This window comes from Balaenoptera ricei, chromosome 18 (assembly GCF_028023285.1).
Source record: "Balaenoptera ricei isolate mBalRic1 chromosome 18, mBalRic1.hap2, whole genome shotgun sequence".
NCBI lineage: Eukaryota > Metazoa > Chordata > Mammalia > Artiodactyla > Balaenopteridae > Balaenoptera > Balaenoptera ricei.
The window spans coordinates 75,751,329-75,771,173 of record NC_082656.1 but is presented as its reverse complement, the minus strand read 5'-3'; the positions used below and the strand labels follow the sequence as shown (position 1 = coordinate 75,771,173).

The 19,845-nt window shown below is 38.3% G+C and overlaps 1 long non-coding RNA gene across 1 annotated transcript; it reads right to left on the bottom strand.

Annotated features, from left to right (window-relative positions):
- Nucleotides 1-5,286: 5,286 nt before the first annotated feature.
- Nucleotides 5,287-16,794, bottom strand: LOC132352361 (uncharacterized). Its single transcript, XR_009498689.1, has 7 exons — nucleotides 16,672-16,794; nucleotides 11,425-11,668; nucleotides 10,151-10,267; nucleotides 9,690-9,774; nucleotides 8,173-8,321; nucleotides 6,703-6,778; nucleotides 5,287-5,556 (listed from the first exon to the last, which is right to left on the bottom strand). It is a non-coding gene; the product is annotated as an uncharacterized LOC132352361 (long non-coding RNA).
- Between the last annotated feature and the right edge of the window lie 3,051 nt (nucleotides 16,795-19,845).

The following is a 19,845-nucleotide window of genomic DNA, read 5'->3' as shown; positions in this document are numbered from 1 at the left end:
ACCACTGAAATTAACAGGTAATTGCAGTGGTAGGTGTGTGTCACCAGCTGCCCTTAAAAAGAAATGACAGTCTGATTACCAAAGCAGCACTGGTTTTAGACAGATGACAAAGCATTTGTAGCACTGAGATCGGTTTCAAAACAAATGGCTGTCTCACGCTACTCACCACTCTGTCATGGGATTGTCAGAGGCTGCCTGTGCATCGTTTGCATCCGAGGAAGCTTGGCCAAGCTGGCACTCTGAGGAGATGACATATATCAACAGCATCAGTCTCTGTAGGCTTCTAAGTGCTACACGAAACCTGCAAACACAAAGCATGATACGCTGGATATCCTGGGGTGGCAGCTGCAAATAAACAGCAGACAATGAAAAGTTGCTTCCAAAATTGGGAATCATGGTTATGACTCAGTGTAGCATGATGGCTCAAAGCACAGGCCTTGGACTCCAACAGACCTCCTGCCATTTGTCCGCTAGTTACTGAACGACCCTGATCCTTGTTTCTCCCTTATAGAAAATGCGGATGGGGGTGTGGGGAATCTCCATTTTCCAGGGTTAAGAGAGAGGAGAGAGAAATAGGGAAAGGGAGAGCTCCCTGGTATCTCTTCTTATAAGGACACTAATCCTATCAGGTCAGGACCCCACCCTTATTGTAACCAAAAGTGAGGTCCAGCTGCTCCCCGCTCAAAAGCCAATAGAGAGGCAAGGCTGGTGGCAAGGAAAGTTTGCTTTATTTTGGATGCTGGCAACTGGGTTGGGGGGCAGCGTGGACGCCTGTCCAAAGGCCGACTCCCCTCCTGCAACCAGTGGGCAAGAGCTTTTATAGATGGAGGGAGGAGGCTACATGCAGAAGCAGCACAGTCAGCTCTGACTCTCATCTTGAAATTGGTCGTCAATGGTCTGACCAGCGTCATCTTGATTGTTTTAGGTACGGTTAGTCTTCAGTTCCAGGGTCGGTTTGTTCCCATTTTTTTTTAGGTCAGTTCTCAAAATTCTAGCAGCTGATGTCATGGCTACAGCCTGGTCATCATGTAGTTAACTTCTTCCACCTGGTGAAGGGTTTCGGTATCTACAAACAGCTCACAGGACATGGCTCAGAATAATATCTATAGCCCTTGAGGAGGAACTAAAGGTCCTTGACTTTGCTGACTGACTAGACTATTACTGTTTTGTCCTGTTTGACTGCTTTTCTTTGCTTTTGCATTTTCTCATTTCTCTGATTAAACTTATTCTTTGGCTAAAGTTTTTCCACAGACAAAAGGCAGGCAGAGGACATGGGGGGAAAGACCATAGGGTCCTGCTCCGTTTCATTATGACCTCATTTAACCTTAATTACCCCCTAAAGGCCCCATCTCTACATATAGTAATGTTGGGGGTTAGGGGTTCCAACATATGACTTTGGAGGGGGACAAAATTCAGTCCACAGCAAGTGGTAATAGATTTTATGCATTCTGAGCAATTTGGAACAGTGAGATCAAAACTATGATATTATCTCTGATTTACAAATTTTATAAACATTCAACTGAGAAAAATAAAACATGAGTTGAGAAAAAAAAACCATATAAAATCTATTTCTCCTCCTCTGGGTTTAGAAGGAGCCACATTAAGCATGGAAATTCTTCAATAGTTGACCCACCATGTGAGAATATTTATACAAGTTGAGGTTTGGGTAATGAGGACAAAAGTACATGACGAACCCTCCAGCAACTACAGCAGCGAGAGAAGCAGAAGAAGGAAGACTGACCTACTCTTCCTACTCCCTTTGCACTGGGCATTTTCAATGGAGGGGTATAGGATGCCAAGAGAATATTTTAAGGTTCACATCACACAGAAAGAGCAGAAAGAGGCAAGACACATGTACTGAATTGAGAAAAACCTGCCAAGTTCTCTACTAAATCTTCATGGCTTTCTAAATAACTATCTGGGAAAACTAAAATATGAGAAAAAAAAGTCCTCTGCATTTCCAGCCCCCTCCATCTGTGCTTATTCCTTCAGCCTGAATGGTATTCCTCCCTTTCCTGGTGGACAAAATAGTCCCTCAAGACCAAGGGCACTTAACACTTACCTCCTCTCTAATTTTTCCTAAGTCCCTTCTGCACTCTCTCTCTATCACCCTATGTCCCAACACACTACCCCCGCATACAAACACACTTTCTACTATGTGGCCTTTTCACAAGTTCTTCATCTCTCCATGCCTCAGCCTCCTCACCTACAAAATGGGTACAACATTGAAATGTATCCCATAGATTTATGATCTTTACAGAAATCATTGTCTCCTGTGCTTGAGTATGAATAGTTTGCATTGCTGTCTTCAAACTCTTTGACCTTTACTTCTGCAGCATCTAATCATCTGGTAAACTGGTCTACTTAATTTTTTTATTTCAGATATTGTATTTTTCAGCTTTATAATTACACTTGGTTCTTCTTATATCTTGAATTTTCATTTTCATTGTATTTATGTTTTCTTTTAAATCTTTGAGCATATTTACATCAGCAGTTTTAAACTCCTTGTCTGTTAATTCTATCTTTTGTTATTTGGGGGGCTATTTCTAATTGACTTATTTCTGCCCTAACAATGGGCCACATTTTTTCCACTTCATGTCCAATACTTTTTCACTGGATGGTGGATTTTGTGACTATTATGTTATTGTATTTTGTTATCTTCCTTAAGGAGTGTTGAGTTTGTTTGGGCAGTTATTTAAGTTAGATATCAACTTGACCGTTTGGGTACTTGTTTTTAGGGGTTATAGCAGCATGTCTACAGTAGCCTTCATTTCTGCGGTTTTACTTCTGAGGCATGAACTTTTGGAGTCTCTTCTAAGGCATGGCCTCTGGACTCTCAACTGAATGCCCCAAGTATTCCACAAGGTCTCTCCACCTGCCTTGTCAGAAATTAGGTGTCTCCTGGTGTCAGCTCTGGGAGTTATTCCGTTACAGCCCCGTGGTAGTTATCCTTTGCCCAGCCTCGTAGAGTTTCATCCTATGCACATGAGGTTTGATGGTCGGCCAAAAATCAAGGGCATCCCATGCAAATTTCTGCAGCTCTTTCTCTGAGCAACTCCCTTCCCTCCAGCCTCTGTCCTGCAAACTCCAGCTCCTTCCTTCTCTGTCTTCTCAGCTAAGTGCAACCTGTATGTTCTGCTTGTGTTTTCCTCTCCCTGTACCAAGGTCCAGAAAGTGTTTTCAGGCAGGAGTCTGGGACAACTATAGGACTCACACTGTCAGTTTCCCTTGTTCAGACCTCAGAGGACTGAGCTGCCTACTGTCAAATATCTGAAAACCGGATTTCCTACATATTGACCAGCATTTTAGTTGATTGCAGAGTGAGATGAGACCCACATCAGTTATCCTCTCATGGTTGGAAGTCCCTACAAACTTCTACACATATATTTTATTATTCAACTTGTCACTGAATTATAGTCATTTTTTAAATTAATCTTCAGCACCCCACTGGACCATATTGAGGTCGAGAACCTTTGGCTTTCATATTTGAGGACCCTGAATCTAGCAAAATGCCTGGTATGCCATGAGCATTGGCATGAAATATTTGTTGAACTGATACATGTGATTTCTTCTTCATTCCTGACTCTAGCCTCCAGTTTTTTAGATGTGACTGGCAGACCAACTTAATTTTCTTTTTTTTTATCAACCTTGTTTCCTCAAGGAAATATTATTGTCTCTGCTTGCTTCAGACGGAGAACTGTGTAGTTTAAAGCCAATCTGGTAAATTTATCCAGATTCCTATTTATTTCTTTACTTGATTTTTAATTTCAGGATTTTGAACTAGACTTTATCCCAAGTCCAACCAGTTTAGTTAGAGAGCAGGAAAGATGTGAACTTTCTCCTTGGCTGGTGTGTACAAATCAGGTAACGTGTAAAAGAACTGAAACAATCCCTGGCACATGGATGGTAGCTAATAAATGGGTTACTGTTTCTATATTCTCAACTAATCAGCCATCATGGAGTCAGAAACAATCACAAGAATCTACAACGTTTGCATTCCCAACTACACATTAACGGGAACACTCAGTGGTTAATTTGCCTTTTATATGCAAAATTCTTCATCTGGCTTTGACCTATACTCACTATAAGTGTTTTTGTCCACTCGCTTTTTAGTTTCATGTTTTATGCTGTTGCTCTTTGTCTGTCTGTTCTTCATATGCCTAAGCCCATAGTAGGCAGTAATATTGGCTCATAGCTAATGTTCATCTAGCACTTACTCTGTGTCAGACACTGTGGCATGCATTGTATCTCTATTAACTCATTTACACTTCCCTAGGTGGTAAGTACTGCTATTACCTCTATTGTAAAGATGAGAAAACTGAGGACCATAAAGGTTATACCACATGCCCAAGGTCACATAACTATTCAGTATAGGAGCTGGGATTCAAACTCCAGAGCCAGAACTTCTGCTCACTACAAGACACTATTTTTGCAAGGATGAGCTTATGCTCCCTCACAAATATAATGTGCTTTGAATTGGATACCAGGCCAGTTTATGCATCATCCCAGGTACTCCCAGCCCAAATGTCCCCCTGGGTCTCAGCCACTTGCTTCCTCTCCTGGCAGGAATGGCTCCACTAAATACACACCTTTCTGTGGTCATTTCCTCTCATCTCCTGACACTATCAATTTTCTTAGCCTCTCTAGAGGGTAAGAGTCAGGCTTCGTGATGGCTATATCCCATTCATCACTGCGAGAACTACAACAGTCCCGGTACCCAGATCCAACATGATGAGACCCATGGAAGGGCTTTTGCGTTGTTGTCCAGAGTGACAAAATAATACTACCAAGGAATGTGGAGAGTTCATGCTCCATGGGAACTACTTTGACCTAAGACAGACAGGAAGAAGCCAGCAGGTAAATTCCTCTCCCTTCCTCCCCACTTGACCCCTCCAAGACAGAACGGTTCCATACCACCTCTCTAAAGACATCCCCTGCAACTGAGCAACCAACGGCATCATCCTGAGAAACTACAGCCAGCTTTGTCAGGTCCCACTTTGAAATTTTTCCTGTCTTCCTTGCCTCACTTTCCTTTCCCCCACACCCTTGCTTCCCTCAGATTGCATTCTCCAATAAAACAAAAGCATGCAATCTTGACATTCGGCTCTGTCTTCTTGAGCAAAAACAATTTGTTTCCTTCTGATAGCACAGTTAATTTGTGCTGACATGTATATCGTCTCTCTTGGCATATTAAGTAGTTACTGTTGTTTGTGTAACAAATTATTCAACACTTAGTGGCTTAAAACAATAAACTTTTTTTTAATCTCGCCATTTCTGTGGGGAGGGAATTCAGATGTGGCTTAGCTGGGTGGTCTGGTTCAAGGTCTCTGACAAGGTTGCAGTCAGGAGAGGAGTCAGGGTTGCATTCATCTGAAGGCTCGACTGGGCTGGAGGATCAGCTTACAAGATGGTGCCCTCACATGCTTGTTGGCAGGAAGCCTCGGTTTCTCATTGACTCTTGGAAGAAGGTCTTAGTTCTTCATGATGTGAATCTCTCCATATGGCTGCTTAAGTATCTTCACAACATAGCTATTGGCTTCTTCTAGGGGGAGTAATCTGCGAGAGAGCAATGAGGAAAATTCAAAGCCTTCTACAACCTAATCTTTGAAGTCACACACCATCATTTTCACCTCACTCACTAAGTCTGGCCCACACCCAGTGGGAGCAGAGTTATGCTCTACCTTTTTTATTTTTTTTTTCTTTTCCATTATGGTTTATTACAAGACATTGAATAGAGTTCCCTGTGCTATACAGTAGTAGGACCTTGTTGTTTATCTATTTTATATATAATAGTTTGTATCTGCTAATCCCAAACTCCTAATTTATCCCTCCCACACCCCCTTTCCCCTTTGGTAACCTTAAATTTGTTTCTTAGGTGTGTGAGTCTGTTTCTGTTTTGTAAGTAAGTTCATCTGTATGACTTTTTTAGATTCCACACATAGGTGATATCCTATGGTGTTTATCTTTCCCTGTCTGACTTATTTCACTTCGTATGATCATCTCTATGTCCATCCACATTGCTGCAAATGGCATTATTTCATTCTTTTTTTATGGCTGAGTAATATTCCATTGTGTATATATAACACATCTTCTTTATCCATTCATCTGTCGATGGACACTTAGGTTTCTTCCATGTCTTGGCTATTGTAAATAGTGCTGCTATGAACATTGGGGTGCATGTATCTTTTCAAATTATGGTTTTCTCCAGATATACACCCAGGAGTGGGGTTGCTGGATCATATGGCAACTCTATCTTCAGTTTTTTAAGGAACCTCCCTACTGTTTTCCATAGTGGCTGCACCAGTTTACATTCCCACCAACAGTGTAGGAGGGTTCCCTTTTCTCCACACCCTCTCTAGCATTTATTATTTGTAGGCTTTTTGGTGATGGCCATTCTGATGAGTGTGCAGTGATACTTCATTGTAGTTTTGATTTGCATTTCTCTAATAATTAGTCATGTTGATGCTCTAATTTTTGAAGGGAAGAGTCAGAGAATTTGTAGACAGGTATTAAAATCACCAGGCCTGGTTTCCTTAGTTGCTGAAAATACATATTTACAAGACAGTTCACTAGGGAGAGAGTCTTTACATGAAACAGAGCACTGCTAATAATCCTACAAGAGAATTAAACTAATGACTACCACCAAATAGCTGCTTTGCTGTATTGCACTATCAAAAACAATTTGCACATTTTTAGACTTACATCTGATGTCAAGGAAAGCACCCTGAAGTCATCTTAGTCCGTTCTTTCTTTGTTCTTCGTTTCCTTAGATCTGTATCTGCATATTATAATCAATAACCCAATATTTGATCAATACTGACTACATCTACTATCAATATTGACTGCATCTACTAATGAATGTTTTAAAAAATGTTCTCATTTGTCAGTGATCACAAGGTTATTAGAAGAATCAAATAACTTAGCAGGTGAAAAATCATCATAGCGCAGTGCCTGGCATAGTAGATAAATAGTTCAATAAATGTTCCTCTCTAAGTCAAAATGAAAAAAGAATGTAAACTAACCACTAATAAATCAGTATCTCTTGACTTATTAAGTCATTAAGACTTGCTTAAGTCACTTCACCTATAATCTTGTAGGCTCCGGATCATATAACCTGATTTTTTCCCTCTGGTCCTAAATGGTGGAAAGTAACTTGTCTCTTTCACCTGATATATTATTGGTACAAAATATACAAAAATAATAACATGTCAAGTTGAGCATTCTGCTTAACTGCCTTCTTCTTATACTTTGTCTTTCCCTTTGCCTTTGACCTTGAGGAAACATGAAGTGAATCTCTTCCACACTACAGGTTTAATGAGGTGATTACCCTGCATATCCAATGAGATAGTGGCTTATGTCATAAATTTCCGACTTCAAGATATATTCCTCTAGCTGTTGAAAGAATTAACCTTTTAACTGATAATAAACTTTAATTGCTGATCACAACTAGACCTTTCGATCTATTGTAACTTAAAATGAATATTTTGCATATGAGCAAGGTAAGCCTTGTGTGTAGCCACTCACTAAAGATATTTATGCCTCTTGTTAAGTTCCTGTGTCAGCCAACTCTTAATTATTTGTGCTAATAGGTAACAGCATAATTGAAATTAATGATCAAATAATGCCATCCTATTTTTCAAAAACCTTTGTTTGGTATTTGCCACAAAATGTACCACACTTAAATAACTTAAGTTTCATCTCTTTCTATTTCTACTACCCGTGTTTATAGATGAAATGCTAATAAGCAGACAAGAGTCAAATAGGTCAACTAGAAGAATACAAGAAAAGAGATGAGTACACTCAAAAAAGAATATCCATTCCCCAAATAAATAAGAATCAACTGCACTTCCTATTAGAAGAACAGAGTGGGGAAAAAAACTTTACATTGTGGTAATTATAAGTGATATGCCATCAGATCAAAAACTAGTACTTTTCACTAGGCCAATAAATAGTTTTCATCTTATTTATCAACTTTAATCTAAGTTATATGATGCTAAGCATTGTACTGCAAAGGATTGCAGAACCAAGGACATGGATGGAGGGAGAGTGGAAGCATATCTTCCTCTGTCTAGACTTTTGAGAATAGCCTCATTCATAATAAATTGCTTGAACCATTTCATATCCATCATGCTCACTTAATTCATATAAACTTTACCTTTGAGCCAACCATACCTTCCATTTCTGGGATGTAGATTACCGTTGACCATCCATGTCCTGCTCCCCACCTCCACTAATGCAACTGCCCCTGTGGATTCCCAGAAAATGGCACTCACTCCCAAAGGAGGACAGCTGCCTGAGAGAAGCTACATGGGAAGTTCAATCTGGAGAAGGAAGCAGAGAAGATAAGACAGCAAAGCTCCATGGGAACAGTCAGAGATGGTCATAGCTTTGAAGGGGGCTTATAATTCTTAGGGGGAAAACAAATAATGCAGGTTGGATGTCCCTGAAATCTTTGCCTGGTGATTCACCTTCATAAGGCTTGACCCAGCTTGCCTACGGATCTACTTATGGGCCAGGGAGGAGGATAACATGGGCTTCTATAGACAGTATAAAGTAAGGCTCTACCTGACAGCTTCTGGAAGACAATTATTTGTACAAAACAGTAGCTCTTCTATAAAAGGTCAATGCTAGACAAATATGCATTCAACAAACATGTTTACCCAGTGCCTAGGTAATGAAAGAATATATGTATTATTATTATTATTATTATTATTATTATCATCATCATCTCTACCAGACTGCACTCTGACACAGACCTCTGCCTTGACACTACTCCTGGCCCTCTGGAGATTTGCTCAAAGTATCAATCTGGCTTATCAGAGTGGGAACCCAACACTTCTCTCAAAGAAGAAGGAAAACTTCCACAATTACTTCTCTCACAGCAACAAGGATCACTTCATATTCCAGAGGAGTAGTTTCCCACCTGTGGCTCAGCACATAGCTCCCAAAGTGTGTTTACTCACTAGGCTTTCCTGAGCATCCATTTCTTTAACAAGTGCTTTGCCCTTACAGAGCTGACGCAGACAGATGTGTAAGGGCCTCTCGCCGATGTGCCTTAGATCTTGAAAGTCCTTCCAAACAAATGCCCAGTACCCGAAAGCCCATTTATTGTAGAGACAAATGCATTTGTTTCTACTGTAGAGCTACAGGCAAAGCCCAGAAGTTTGGAAACAAGTAAAGGAAAAACATATCTTTACATCGTTATGTCCTGTGTACGATTTCAGTCAAAGTAACAAGACCGACAAAGTAACAAGTCCAAACAAATTTATACCAAAGACCTCCTTCACCAATTTTAACATGTGTGTGCATACAGCTTGTAAAAAAAAAAATAAATCTGTTTCGAAGACCGAATCTTCATCTTGCAAGTACCCAATCTAAGTAACCACTTATTTATGTTAATTTAATAAATCCTTGATAATATCCATGTGTGATTGTTACCTGCATTTCTATGACTTGAATATTGAAACAATGCCTTTATTATTTTTTAATGTTCCTAGACTATTTACCTTCATAATTGCCTTTTTTTTCTATTTTCCTTTGTAAGCTAAATTCTAACTTCACCACTCCCAGCCTGTGTGGCCTTGAGCAAGTCACTTCCCCTCCTTCTGCCTCAACTTCTTTACCTATGATGTCAAAATATAATAGCCCCAAACCCCTAGGGTTGGTGAAAGGATGGAACGTGGTGATACCTTGAGAAGCACAGAGACCCGGGACATTTTCAGTTTGAATATCCATTCAGGGAGAGATCAAAACCTCAGGTGACAATATCTGAAACTTCAATATTACAAAGTGAACATTAAAGAAGTATTAACTATTGGTTATTGTCACCCAAGGGCCCAGCACCCGACAGTAGCAAGTTCAAGGCATCCAAATGCTAGACATTCTTATCTCAGTAAATAATTTCCCATCAATGATATTCCCATCATTAGCTGACTCCTGACTTTTTAGACTTTCCCTCTTTTCTGGTACCTGGGCCTGATGACAATTCGGCTTCTGCAGTTTCACTTTTCAAATTCCCTGTAGGGAAGGTTTTGTGCTTGTCCTCTGGCTTCCTTCTCTTTTAACTGTCTTGAGTTGTGCGATGCCTGTCCTCCAGTGCCTCCCTCATGACACCCTTGCCAAAGGTAACTAACCAATGAGAAATAAGTACCTGGGCAATGGAGGCACTGGCCCAAGTGCATCCTGGGAGGGCCTCCTGAGCAGGACCAGGTAAATCAGCAGAGATGCACCTTTGGAGCTTGTTTGAACTCAGTCTTTCTTCCAGCACCTTGTGGTCGAAAGAGTGATCAAAAACATTTTATAATGAAAGCAACATTATATAGAAGTAGAGAGAAAATTAGCCATCAGCTAGATGCAATCTTGGCACGTGCTCTAATCCCGTTCCGCTTTCTTGCTTCCCAGAAAGCCTAGAAGGGAGCAAGTGTTTCGAAGAGAAGCGAGACACACCTAAACCAGAAGCAATGAGCTGACTGGTTCGGACCAGCCAGTCTCCCTTGAATGCCAGCATCAGGCTCCACAGCTTAGGCTCTCAGATCTCCACCCCTAGTGCCACCAACCTCCTTCAGGGCTTCTTCAAAGCCCCTTTCAAGTTCGTCCCCACCTGGCTGTCCAGCCCTGTTGCCTTTGATTGCCTCCATACATGATACGCTCCAGCAAGGCTGGAATATTTGATGTTCCCCTGTGATCTTTCTCAATGATGTGTAATATTATTTCCACCAGAAAGTTATTTACCCCCATCTTACTCATTTTCCATATCAAATTTTACTTCCCCCCCTGACCACAATCACCGTGTCCTCCCACTCTCACCACAAGATATAATCTCTCTCCATCCAACCTCTCTTAAAACTCTGGGTATACCTCTCGTTGGGCCCTATTCCATTCTGCTCTATACTATAATCATTCACATATTGAATTTTTTGTTTTGCCACCATCAAACCATATTCAGCTTCAAGGTAAAGACGGTATCATTGTATCCCCTGCCCTGCCTAAAACAGAGCTGGGCATGCTGAAAGCCCTGAGTAAATATTTTCCAAGTTGAATTGAAGATTGTATTATGGATAAATATCCTTTCATTTACTTTATATTTATTTAAATTTATTTTGTATCATTTTGCAAATATTACTGACTCTATCAACTTAATATTTATCTTTCCCTGTTGTTCCTCTTACTGGCAATGAACAACACTATAGAGTGTGTATATATGAAACCCACAAAGAAAAAAGAAAGCAAGAGAGAGAAAAAAATAGAGAAAGAAAGAAAATGGTGAACCGACCGTTGTGTTTACTCTCCATGTTTTATATTTCCAGATAAAAGTCCAACAGCACCCCCATGTTCTCAGACAACCTGCGTAATACACTAGGCTATGGCTCCACTAAAAAAAACAATATTTAAAAAGCAAGGTTATATTATTCTTTGAGACCATACTTCTCAATTATCCTTTGGTTTGTCTCTAGATCATCTTCCATCCCCATGAAGTTTAGTGTTCTCTCCCTTTTTCCACTGTAAACAATTCACTTCACAAATGCAGAATAATGAAGTTAGGTTTAATCATAGAAGGTTATGAATGCTGGTAGAAAATAAATCATCTCTGTTTATCCTCCCTGTGCTTTGCTTCTTGGTCTCTGTGGTTTCTTCTTTCTGGATCTGTGCCTCTTCAATGCCTTAAGGTCTAAAAGTTGAAAAGTGGAAAAGATGAGAAGAATTTTTGTTAACGAGAACAACTGGGTACTGTGACTTTGTAGTCAATATTCTCAGTACAAAGCAAAAGAATGCTAATTTCAGAGCTAGCTTAAATGTTTCATCTTGTTTTTCAACAGGAACACCTGGAAGAATGTTCTGTTTTTGTTTAAATAGATTTTTTATAAGGCCCAACATAGCCCAGCATATTATGATGAACAAAAGGTTTTGAATAAAGACAGTATGATAAAGATAAAAATTGTCAATATTTTGTTTTCCAGATTATTTAAAAGACATTGAATCACTGAACCAGTAAAGGAAACGAAAGAAAGAAAGAAAGAAAGAAAGAAAGAAAGAAGGAAAGAAAGAAAGAAAGGGAAAGAAAGAAAGAAAGAAGAGGGAGGAAAAGGAAAGAAAGGGAAAGAAAAGAAAAGGAAAGAAGAGAAAAATTGCTGACATGGGAGAATTAACACAAGCTGTCTTTTATAATAAGTAAATTGAAAGAGCAAAGACTTTCAATTAACTTCCACAGCAGCTGTCAAAGTCCAGGGTTGAGTCTATCTAAAGAAAACAATATGGTCAGTTTTTACTTTAAAGAGCTCTAATAAAGCCATCTGAAATGTCTAAATGTTTGTTCATTGTGACTCACGTTTTTCCTGAACACCCCGTCATGTACCTAACTGTTGTATAGTCAGCAGCATATAAGGTATCTTTCCAGATTCAATGCCCAAAGGCTAAGAGTCTTGGAAACCTTTTGTCTTCTACCTTCTACAGCACTTGTGCTGGAGGGAAGAGAATGAGGTGGGTGAAGGGTGTTCAGAAACTAGAATATACATTTTTTCAAAGTAAATCAGTGAAGAAGAAGAGGGACTATTGGAGGCATTTTCCTCCATCACAATTCTCCATTCAGATATTCCTATTCAAAGACTCAAATTCTCTTAAAAGCAAAATTTTCTCCCTATTTTTCTCTTGCCATTTCCTTAACTTAAGATTCCATCTATTCTCTATACCTCTTATTTGGGTTGCTGGATTTTGCAAATAAATATACAGGATGTCCAGTTAAGTTTGAATTTCAGGTAAATAACATAATTTTTTAGTATAAGTACCTTCCATGCAAGATTGGGAAATCTTATACTAAAATAAAAACCTCATTGTTTATCTGAAATTCAAATTTAAACAATGAATCATTTTTTAGTATAAGTATGTCCCAAATATTGCACAGGACATACTTATACTGACAAATTATTTGTTGTTTATCTGGAGCTCACATTGAACTGGACTTCCTGAATTTTTATCTGGCAACTTGGTTCTTATGTAAAATCTTCCATTATTCAAGCCCAGATCAAATCCTATTTCTTCAGTGAATGTTTCCACATCTATCTTATTTTGAAGGGATTTGTGCATTTATCCATCACCCCCCCAATCAACAAATATATATTGAACACCTGTTTTCCTCCAAGAACTGTGTTAGGGTCTATAGCTAAAAGGCAGAGGATGGCCTGGAAGGCAGCAACAATGACACAAGGGAACAAGTGCCATAGAAAGAGATGCACAGGGTACCAAGGGAAACCCCCAAATGAGCCTCCTAGAAGGACATGTCTTTTATCTCCTTTCTAACTGTATCTTGTCCAAAGCCAAACACTGTTCACACCCCTGGTTACTACCAGACAACAACAGATCTGCTTGATCTGAGAAAGGAGAGTCATGAAAAGCTTTTTAAGTAACTGTTTAACTTAAGGTTAATTATCATGTAATTAAAATAAGTGAAAATATCCTTACACATTTGGTAAAAAAAATTTAGAGAAAATCAAACATGGTGCACAGAGATATACTTAGGATGGGGTATTGCAACGTTATTACAAACCTAAGTATGCTGAATGCTCTAAAGTTTTAGTGACTTGATGAATATTAAAAATATCCATTTTTCCATTTGCATAGAATGAGGATACTTAAAACATAAAAGATTAATTTGGAAGCACTCCAAACCTTCATTCTCTAAAGTGGGTTCTGCACGTTCCCACTTTTTGATGGCCAGGGTTTCTAGCAAATATGTCATAATTTAAATTTCAGCTACCTGGGATACCAATAGGAACCAGAGAAAAAACATTTTTACCATGGAAAGAGATGAGGAACTGACAATAGTCATGAAGAGGTTTTCATCTTCAGGAAATCATCTTGGTCTATGAATAACAGAGGTGGTTGTGGTACGGTCTCAGTGTTTATGTCCCACTTAGTTTAATGCAGTAAATCAGGGGAAGTATAATCTTTGCTAATAAGTTAAGGTGTTAAGCAAAATTGTCGGAAGAGTTGTTTGTCCCCATATGGCATATGGCTACCAAAGCTAAGACTTCATTAACTGTGAAATATAGTCTATGGCTTCTTTCATTTCAGAGTCAGAAATGGGAAGGAATCATAGCAAATTTTGTTTAATACTCATATAAATCACATTTTGAAATCTCAAAAATACACAAAATCGTCTTACTTTGGGTAAATTTTCCAACATATAAATTAGTATGAACTTCATATATAATTGATAATAAATAGTATGACATTTAGAAAAAGATAAAATGTCAACAGAGACATCTAGAGTGAACATGTCACAAAAGCCTGTGTTTATCACAATAAAAGATAAATAGATTTGGGGGAATAATAGAATCTCAGACGTTGAAAGAACTTTAAAGGTTATCTAGTTCACTCACCCTGAGTTTTAATATACTCTCCAGTATCTTCTCCCAAATCTGGCTTAAGTATGAGTGACTGTACAATGTCACCCAGGAGTTTGTAGCCTGTTTCCACTCAAAATCATCACTGAGACTGACTTATTGAGAAAGAGCAAGAAAATGGGACCAAGATTGGGAAGGGACTTTGAAAGCACCTGTTTTCCATCAATTCCCCAACAAATAATCCTTTTTGTCTCTCTTTCAACTACCACCCACTTTGTCTTCCAACCCTTAGAAAGAGTACATGGGCCCTTGGAGAAGGATTGGGAAGCATGGATGGGAAAACTGATAAGAAAGGAGAGTGAGGGTAAGAACAGGTGTGAGGGTCAGTGGGAACAGTGCGGAGTCCTGAAGGAGGACAGCAAGTGTCTTCACCTTAGTCTGAAGCTGGGGAAAAGCAGTGTGATCAGACACTTTTCTTTAATTGTGGTAAAACACACATAACATAAAATTTACCATCTTAAACCGTTGTCATTTAATAATAGTCCGTCATCACGGTTCATAGATCATTCTCTTGTGAGTTGTTTTAAGGTGTCAGTCTTTGAAAAGTTGATGAATTCCAACCACTCTGCACCAGCAAACCAGAAGATACGACTCTCACAGGGGCATCTCCCCAAAATTCTGCCACTAACGGCATATTCCATGCACAGCTGAGCTCTGTCACAGGTTTATCTTTGGTATCTAACTTCCACGTAGGGTCAAAGGATATCTATCTATTTATCTATTTATCTATCTATATATCTATCTATCTATCTATCTATCCAGCAATAGTAAAGAATGAATCTCAGTGGGAAGATCCACCACAAGCTATGAAAGTCAAATTTAATTCAACCTGAAATAAAGGATAGTAACTGGGACAGTACAGGATAAAAGCTTAAGTTGGGAAATGGTCACAGTCATTAAAACCAGGACACCTAATAAAAATGAAGAAATAATTTAGACAGTCCCAAGCTATGACAGGCAGGGCTGGAAAGAAGCAACTGCATGAATTAGGACAGATGTGTCTTTGACACCCTTCAACCCTCCCCAGTCAGCAAAAGAATCCTGTCCGCCATTTTCACCCCATTGTCCCTTGATGTTGAACCTCTCTTCCATCCCCTTTTAGGTGCAACTCTCAGAAAAAAAAATATAAAATCAATCACTTACACCTTAATGTGGATTTTATTCTACTCTGTGGGCTCTGAGGATTACTCATATGTTAAGCCCTACCTTCTATGACTAAGCACCATAGTGAACTGAGTCCCTGGAAATAACCATAGAGGTATTTAAGCGGTCAGATGGCAGGGGAAGCAAATGAGGTAATCAATAGTTGTGCTAGGCCCAGGTAGGCTAAGTAGGTTCAGAATCAGAAACCCAGGCAAGCTAGAAGCTCAGTTTAGAGCCTGGTTCTGACCTCTCTGGCTGGATTTTGTAACAGACATCAGTCATTGACTGCAGCTTTTATTTTGTTTTCTGAGTTTTTGTCTGTTTGTGGTTTTGATCTGTCTGACATCTTGAGGGTCGCTGGTGAGGTTGGGGTGAGGAGGAGAGTGTATTATTCCTTCTCTAAGAGAAAAAGACACGGATGACAAGGGTTATGAATCCTAGTTTTAACCAGTTATATATATATCTATAGCCACCTCCAAAAAGACCTGGGGTAGTCATACACACAAAACACGAGGACGCACAAAATTACACTGAATGACTTTAGTACTTTGTTCCACAACCCGTAATCTAAAATAATTCAGTATGCCACCTCTGCCCTGTTGCTATCTGCACCAATTTTAATGGTTGTTCTCTGTTACTTTAAAAATCCACAGAAGGACGAACCCAAGGGGAAAGCATGCCAAAAGAAGGAAAGAATGTAGTCCTAAGACCAGCTTTGAAAAAACAATGTAAAAGGCAAGAGCCATAAACAAAAGTTGGCCCAGGCGATCTATTCTACCTTCCTCATTCTGTGGTCATCACCCTGGTTCCTACTTAGTAGTGCAATCCCTCTACAACATTCTGAGTTATATAGAAACCCAAAAAGTGGCCAACAGCTTGGAATAAAGATGGAACTCTTATAGTAAAAACAAACAAAAATACCTCAAAAATTATTTTGCCACACAGGCAACAAAAATTCAAAATGCTCTCCTCAATAATTATCAAATGTTAAGATAATTCTCAGTGAAACAGATGGAATAAATTATAGTTAAATATTTAAACATTTATTGGGGCTACAGCAACTTTCTAGACAGTCCAAAATCCCAGAGTAATATTCCTCAAGATGTAGTGGATTTTTTGGAGTTCTTACCACATCTGAGAGGCTCTGCTATTTCTATTAGGTCCTCAGGAACAGGGAAGGGCATTCTGATGGGTGACTTCCAAATCAATGAGATTTTTCTGTTTGTGGAAACAAGATATGCCACAGGAAAATCAAACTCATATGTGAGTAAACTATGGTGTCTCACATTTCTTTATGGGAATTGACATCCATTGATTTTTTGAAAGTATACATTTAACCAGAACTCAGGAATGTTTTAAACGAGGCTTTCTCACACAGTATCATCAGCTTCAGTCACTCTATAATTAGATTCAATTAACATGTCCCAAATGCCAGAGGGGTTGGCAATAGTAACAACATTTAGTACAGTTAATGCATAAAAATTAAAATGTTTGCTCTCCATAACATTGAATTACATATCATATGCCTCTTTACTTCTCTAATTTTTCTTCTTAGGAACATTGAGAATTATGGTTTCTTGTAGTGGGTCATACATTGTGACATATTTTAAAGACAAGTTCACTAGTAGATTACATATTATGAAGACAGAAAAACCAACTCATAATAAAAGTGAGAAGTTTCCATATCCAACCCCTCTTTCTTGTCAATTGCCTGGTTGGAATTAAGCTTCCTGGAAGAGATCACCTTTGAGGATGAGAGAAGAGTAGTTTGAAAAGATGAAATGTAATATTCCTCAAGCTATGTAATAGCAACCTCCAGTTCTGTCAAATAAGAAGTATAAGATAAAATAAAATCTAAGTACAATCATGCCTATAATATTTAGTGGCTTCATAAGCATGGAGCAAAATACCATGTTAAGAGTGCAAGACAGAAAGTAAACAGCAATAAACTATAGTATGAGGTTTGAGGTTAGTACAACACACTGCCACATTATTTTCAGAATAAAGTTTACACATGAATTACTAACTCCAAATAGACTAATTCATTGACAGAAATAAATTCACATACAAATATTAATCAATAAAAGAGAAGAACAAAAAGAAGGGAAAAGTAAATAAATACTTAATAATTTGTCAACATAAATGTACCAATGTTACCACAAAGTAAGCAATTTTGAAAAACATTCCAATGAGATTAAAATCATTGTAAACACCTTTTTAAAATCTGCTTGAGGATAAGAGAGCTGATAATACAAGGAATGTAGAGCTGCAAGGAGGTTAAACAAGTATTGGGGATCATATTCCCCCAAGGTCCTTGGAATTCTACAAGAGAGCATAGAAAGGATTAGCTGCACAGTTGACACTTTTTAGGGATGGAACACTGTGATCAGAGTCTAGCACATAAAAAATAACCAAGAACTTAATAATACAGGACAAACTAAGTAAAGCCCAGTGGGAGAAAAAAAAGGCACCAGAATCAGATGCATGATGGTTCCAAATATTGGAGAGTCTGTATTTTAAAAGAAGTATGATTACTGTTTTCAACAAGATTGCAAACAATTGATAGTTATGATCTGAGAACTGGCCAATTTCAAAATAACGAAAATTCTAAAAATAAAAGGCACAATAACTGAAATTAGGTAGATATGAATCAGTTTAGCAACAGAACAAACACAGCCAAATGAAAAGAGAATTGGTGAACTGGTAGACAGACCAGAAGAGAAGATTCAAAATAAAGGATAGAGAAAATATTATAGAAAATAATGAGAGAATAAGCAATTCAGAAGGCACAATTATGAGACCTAAAATATATGTAATTTGTGTCTGAGAAAAAATGGGACAGAAGTAATATTTGCAAAAGACAATGGCTGACAGCTTGCCAAAATTGAGGAAAGATGTCAAACAACATATTTAAGAATACTATAAAGTCCAGGCAAGATAAATAAAAAATATATGTAAATACAACATATAAAATGCTGACAACCGGGCTTCCCTGGTGGCACAGTGGTTGAGAATCTGCCTGCCAATGCAGGGGACACAGGTTCGAGCCCTAGTCTGGGAAGATCCAGCAGAGCAGCTGGGCCCGTGAGCCACAATTACTGAGCCTGCACGTCTGGAGCCTGTGCTCCGCAACAAGAGAGGCCGCGATAGTGAGAGGCCCACGCACTGCAATGAAGAGCGGCCCCCGCTTGCCACAACTAGAGAAAGCCCTCGCACAGAAACGAAGACCCAACACAGCCATAAATAAATAAATAAACAAATACTTAAAAAAAAAATGGTGACAACCAAAGACAAAGAGAAAATATTAAAATCAGGGAGATGGGGGAGGGGAAAAGGCAAATACTTTCAAAAGAGCAACAGTAAGATTTACAGCTAATTCTCAACAAACGCAATGAAATTCAGAAGAAAATGGAATAATTTCAAAGCTCTGAAAGCAGGTAACTGCTGAAATAGAATTTCACATCTAGTTTAAATATCCTGCAAGAATGAAGATGAAAATCAAAACTAGAAGAATTTTCTGTTAGAAGCTCCTCCCTAAAGAAAATGTTGAGTGCTGTTTTCAGGCAGAAAGAAAATCATCCCAGATGGAAGCTCAGAAATGTAAAAAATAATAAAGAGCAACAAAATATTAACTATATAGATGAGATCAAAAAAATATTAACTATGCAGATGAAATAATAGTTTCTTTTTATTTAAGATAGAAAAACATAAAATTCACAACATCACTGGCATATGTCAGGAGTGGTTACTTGCATTATCTGGGGATAGGACAGAAGTAACAGTAAAATTGGACTTGATAACTCAGGTATGCATGTCGTAATTTCTACTGCAACCACTAAAATAATAATAATAGTAAGAGTGTATAAAACTCCCATGGATGTAATAATAGAAAATAATAAACCCAAAATAAGGCAAGAAAGAAAGAAAGGAAACATCGAATATGTTCAAACAGAAAGCATTTAGTAAAATTAAAGACTTAAACCCAAATATACAATAAATCACATTAAATATGAGAAAGGATTTTTCAGAACAAATAAAACTTAAAGTGAAACTCTAAGTGGCTGCAAGAAAAACATCTTAAATATAAGTAAACAGAAAGATTACAAATAAAAGAATACAAAAAGATGTACTATGCAAGCAGTAACAAGAAGAAATTTATCATAGTCATATTAAAAATTGAGAAAATTGATTTTTTGACAAAACGTATTACCAGAGATAGAAACAGCTGTAATAAAGAAATGTTTAAATCATTAAGAAGACATAATTTGAGATTTCTATAATTTAATAAAATAACTCACAATAC